We start from the raw sequence: 6,213 nt of genomic DNA, 5'->3' as shown, positions 1-6,213 counted from the left end.
CAATTCTGAATTCCTTCCCAGACCTGTGTTTTGTGATGTTAAATGCCTGAAGGATGCCAGCATTAGTATTCTGCTATAAAGAGAAACACACTCAAATTCCCCCTGACCACCAATAAGAGTGCACTATCGTAAGAGCTACTGCAGTGGAACACAGTCTCAGCAGGGGATTAGACTTCCATTACAGAGTTTACTAAACCAGGCTGTTCTAGTACAGCTAGCTTACAGTCTAAATAGGGCACAACAGGTTCCAAGAACTAGGGCTAAGGAGGAAACATACAGTTTAAATCAAAAGCCATAGACCTCAACAGAAAAGCGTTCATGTGAATGAATACACATTCAAAGTACAAATCCAAAAGACTATATAAAAACTCAATATGAAGGCCTGAACAAACCCTTAGAAGGCCCCCAAACTCAGTGACAGAACTAGCTGATACAAAAGGTATAAAAAAAGTATCAGCGCAGCAATTGTACAAAACATTAGCCATCCTCTTTCCTCTTCAGGACCTCAAAGTAGTAAAAATTATTCTTCAGCTTTTAGGAAATAAGTTTTACTTCATATCTATGACTGGTTCTTGCACAATTACTATTTTGCAAGCATGCCTTCTATGCTTATATATGTGCACATCTAGCTAGCTACATATATACTCCTATGTTTGAGTGCAAGATTTTGTGCAAATATGTCAGTGTGTAACAGCTGCTCATTTTCCCAAGAAAAACAATCTCTTCGTCAATACCAATGTTTGCACACTAGGGGGAGACGTAGAAATGTGTTAGTGAGATGTAATTTTCTACCATAGATAATTAACACACATTATCATCTTAACATAATTCAGTAATAGAGCGTTTTATACCAATATATCATACAAATAGTTAGGTAGGCTGTGAGACCAAAACCAGTGTTGTACCAGTTAAACACACTTAAACTTGTAGTTTGACATTTATTTAAATCACTACAAATAACATTTCAAGAAATCCAGACTTCAAAGTATTTTTAAATAACATAAAGCAAAGTAATCATGTTTAATTTGTTTGTTTGATTTGATTTTTTTTTAATCTTTGAGGTTTGTCTCTGTGCTATACATACCTGTATGAGAAAAAATAAATGAACTATTCAGACAACAGCTTATACCAATTTAAGTGAAGTATTTGTTATTAAGTTGCTAGAGTTGTGTGAAGATGATTATCAAGTAATGATTGCCATAGGCTTAGGGATTCTGTATGAAAGACATCAAGTATAGTTTAACTCCATATGAATACAGAGAAGTGTTTAGGTTTGTTTATAGGTTGTTAGGGGTTTTTTTTGGTTGGTCAGGCTTTTTTTTAAATTACAGATGACTACCATGAGTTTTTCTGGTACTCTCATTGCTTTCACTCAACTCTTCATAAATCTTCCAGAATATAATTTACTTGGACTTCATTTAATTAAATAGAGATATTCAAAATTAACTCAGATTGAAAGATACTTGAAATAACATTTTTTAATGTTGTCTGGTGCTCACTGTTGATGAAATGTTAGCTCATGGGACTTCTTTTTCAGTTGTCCTGTTTTCACTGCAATAACCAAATTATGTTATTTTTTATTAGATTATATACACAATCTCCTAGTCTAGAAACCAATACTGTCACGAACATACACATACCAAGACAAAAAGAACAAACAAGAGGGCAGGAAAAAAATTCAAGATTAAACACATCTTGTTACTTGTACTGCCTCTAAGTCCTAAAAAGACTAGAAAAAAAAGAAAATATTGCAAATAGGATTTTATAAAAATACATACAAATAAGATATTAGGACTTAAAAAAGACAAACAGCCCTTTCCTGGGAAAATGCATAAGCCATCTCAGATCCCACTGAAAGCTAGGAAGGTAATTAAAATGCTGTTCTAAAATAATAATTTTATAACAAATCAAACAAACAAATCAATCAAAACCCCACCTTCCCCTGAGATCTGAAAAGCTGCGAAACATAGAAAAGTGACAGGACTCATCTAATCACAGTATATTACAGTATATGGAGAATGAGCAGAAATTTCCCATCCAAAAACAACAGCTTGTATTTGCAGAGGTGAATGTAGTCTCCTCTTTTGCCTGCAGATGCCATTATTAGATCAAATTAAATCTAAACTGCAGCTTGTTTGTTTTCTTCATCCAGAGTATTTGCATGAGTCAGTGAGTACTAGAAGAGTTTACTTATCCTTGATTTCTAACACTGGCACATGTTCTTTAAACAAAACATACCTAGAATGTACTTTTTGTAAAAGTGCATTTGCATACAATATGTCTCAATAAAGATGGGCTAAAGTTGTTTGAAGGCTTCTCAAGTAATCCAGCATTCATAGTCTCATGGTATACTTTCTCCCCAGACTGTTATCTTACCTGAAATAAAGATTTTCTTATTCCTGATTAGGGATAAAAATAAGCAGTTTAGTGCTTAATCACAGTTAGACTCCCATGGCTTTATCAATTCCAACAACAAAAATCAATTTACATTATGTTTTTGTGCAGTTTACCTCATGTATTAATGCTGAATGATCTTAAAATGTGGAATTTTAATCCTATTTCCCTACTATTAAACAAATAAAACTAGAGGCTAAGTTGTAAAAAGCAGCAAAGTAGCAGATCAATACTCTCAGAACGATTATGTATTTTTCTTAATGCGTGACTATTTTTGAAATAAAATATCGAACTGAAGAAATACTTATTTCTTAGTAATCTCAAATGACTTCTATTATGAAGAGAATTTATTAGTTAGATTTTTCTTAGTTTCATTTTTCAAATCAAACTAGGGTGTGAAAGTCTGAATACCCTACCTCCCCACTTTAAAATTAAAACAAAGCTCCCCCCCCTCTTTTCTTTCATGTTAATCAATAAAATCCATGCATCACATACACAAAGTTTAATTACATTTTACCCAAAATATGACTGAAGAACATTTTCCTGAGTAAGAAAGGACACTGAAGGAAACAAACAAGAACAAAAAAGGCAACCCAAACACAAAACCAATACAATAAATAACCCATGATCTATAGATTATATTGATACATACAAAAAGTAAAGCCACCATAACCTTCAGTAAACATTACATCCCATTCGGGTCTCTCAACATTTCTCCATAGCTCTTCCCACTCCTACAGCATGCATGTTCCTGACTGTTCTCTCAGCTTTTCTTTCAGGGACACAGAGCTGAGGACTATATGTTCGAGCACCTCAGAGAAAACCTTTCAAGACCAAAATTAGTACTTTTAGCAGAAGCATGACATCAGCTACTAGAGTGACTAAGCTTCAGCCAAAGCCAGAAAAAAACCATCTAAGTAAGTGTATGTGAACGGGCTCTGTTGGTATCTATGGCTGCGGATGAAGAAAGAGTAACTAGAAAATGTGAGCCCAAGAGAGGCAGAATACACACTGAGGGGTACAGCACAGAAAAGTCTTGTGGGTAAGCTAACATGAGCCTCTATTTCAGAGTCAGAAGCTCACAGATCTTGCTCCAATCTTGTAGCTGCAAGTGATTTTTGTGTGGGTGCAAGTGAAGTGTGAAAGAATAACTTAATGTACTGTGTCAGCAGTTATCTGCTGGAAGTAAACATGTTCATTCCATTAACACTTAATTAAAATAAGGTGTTTTAATAAATACTGGCTGTGATCCCACTCCCATCTCAATTCCCCTATCAGAGAAATGTATAACACCAACATATATTCCTGCAAAAGTAATTAACTTTATAAAATACTAAAGTAAAAACTCTATTTAAATTGCACTGTTTTGGTGTCTGCATTAGTTTATGGCTTAGAAGATACTTCAAAGGCGGTATCACAAGAAGATTCTGTATATTACCACTATCTGCCAGAAGCTATCCAGACTCTGACATTACAGTCAGATTTGCAAAAATGCAAGATAGTGAAAATACCTGGTCTGTATTGCACAGCCCTTTATCTCAGCAAGATTAGAGTCGACTTCATCACTATGCCTTGCAGGTGATGCAGATACCGTCTTCAGCCATGTCAGTTCCTCTGCCGACCCGGGCTTAACCCACACCTATATCCAGCTCCTCGGAAAGACCAGTAAAATAATGTACCATTCAAATCCATCCATCCCTAAATCTGCCTGCTATGATCCAAATTCCTTGACATTCATAATTTATAGATAAGACTAGGCTATAGTTATAAATATACTTTACCTTTTGGTATATTACACCAATAGATTACCGGAGCCTCAGCTAGGCTTGTTGATGTATTAATGCAATATGTTATGAGAGCACTAGCTTGCTCTGATGATGTATAGTCACCATATATATCGTAAGAATGAAGTACTTCAGTGATGTATAACTGTAACAAGGGCACCAAGCTGAAGAAAACACTAGCAGAAGTAGGCTGGGTTAACACATTGCTCTAAAATATGAATACAGTATTAACAACATGAATGAGACAGATTAGTTGACTGATTAGACATGATTAGTCAGCATAGGGACAAAACAAACAAACCCCCCACAAAACCCAAACACCCAACAGCAGGAAGCTATTTGCAACATTTTCACTCATGCTGCAAAATCTAAATTTGATATGATTAAGGGTGCCCATTCAACACCTCAGTTAAAACTCTATCAGAAACCTGTTTATTTGCATGGTTTCTTTCTCCTGAGTTTCAGAAAGGCTAAAAACTGAAAGTCAGTTTGAGTTTCAAGTTTGCGAAGAACTTGGCTTTCAGTTTTAGAAAGGAAAAAACAAATAGACAAAAATATTCTCATAACAACACATATAACTACAAAACCCACAATGCTTTCTGAGCAATGCTTCTCATTAAATACAAGAACAAAACCAAACATAATTAATCATCTGGGTAGGTAGAACATCAGTAACACAAATAATTTTGCAATGGGGACTTGACATAAACCCATGACATTTCTCAGCAGAATTTGGAAGGGATTGAGTACTGTGCCATTAATAGGTGTAGATTAGCTTATAAGTATTCAGCCTCTAAACGCGTGCTGTTAAGCATCTTAATAGAGGAAAGAAACTTAGGTGAAGAAATCTTTTTTGTTGTTCTGTTTCACTTGTGAGCTACAGAAAACACCTCTTACTAATCTTGCAGAATTTTACACTACATTACTTTCAGCAAGGAAGCAATACCCTTGGTGATGAAGGGAGGTCTCAAAAACAACTGAATACAGAAGAAAACTGAAAAGGAATTGACACTTAAAGTTACAAAAACTGGTGACCAGTTACGTGATGTAGTTTTGCTCTTAACAATGCTCGTGCTTAGATACATGATTCAGAAGAACGAGTTATGTGTCTAAAACCTTCAGCCAAATACAAAATAATACATTTACAGAAGTAGAAATATCCCAGCTTTCTCTTCACTTGAAAAGCATAAAAATCTTAACAATTGGATATTCTCTGTTAAGCCTTGAGTAGTAGGAAAGCAATTAAGCTACATCACACCTCCTGTCAAAAGGAAATTATTAGCTGCAATAAAAATAGTTGAGTATTTTTGATGGCAGGTCTGCAGTGGAAGATTTTTTTATTTTTTTTATTTTTTTTATTTTTTTTTTTACAGAGTAGTAAGGTATATTAGTCTTGAGAAAAAAATGTATGCTGGTTCCTGGTTCAGCATAATTACCTTTCCCTGTTTGTTTCAAATCAGAAATCACAATATCACTGCATAACAGCATCAGTTACAACTATAGTGTGAAAGTTCTCAAAGGAAAAGGATGATTCACTCTCTTTACTGTAGTCTTTTCACAGAAAATAGTTCTAAGCGCCTGACATGTTCTCAGAGACCAAAGTCTCAAGGTGTTGAACAGCTTCCCTAAAAGGAAAGATGATAGCTATGAATATCTGGCTTGGAAGCTTTGATATATAGGAAAAAGCTTGGGTTTTAACTTATGAATTTCTCAGCACTGTTGGGAGTAAAAAGCGGTAGGTCCAGGCCTCTTAGAACTCAGTATTAAAGAATAAAAATTCAAATTCATTTTCATCCTTGCTGTTAATTTTCACTAGCTTCAGCCAGTAAACTAAAGGTAAAAGGTTAAATGATGACTAGAGTAAAAAGCACAAGAAAGTAGTTGATTGGGAAAGTCCTCTACAACTTCATGGGATGACTTACATATTATTCAGAAAGAGCTACGCTTCTAATCCACTGTGAATAGTACTGAAAGTGGTTTGAGCAATCAAAAGAATTCACCAGCAACAACACTCAACATGAACTTACTTCAGACT

The sequence above is a fragment of the Nesoenas mayeri genome (genome assembly GCF_963082525.1).
Source record: "Nesoenas mayeri genome assembly, chromosome: 8".
Lineage (NCBI taxonomy): Eukaryota > Metazoa > Chordata > Aves > Columbiformes > Columbidae > Nesoenas > Nesoenas mayeri.
The sequence above is the reverse complement of the archived record's forward strand: the minus strand, read 5'-3'. Positions refer to the sequence as shown.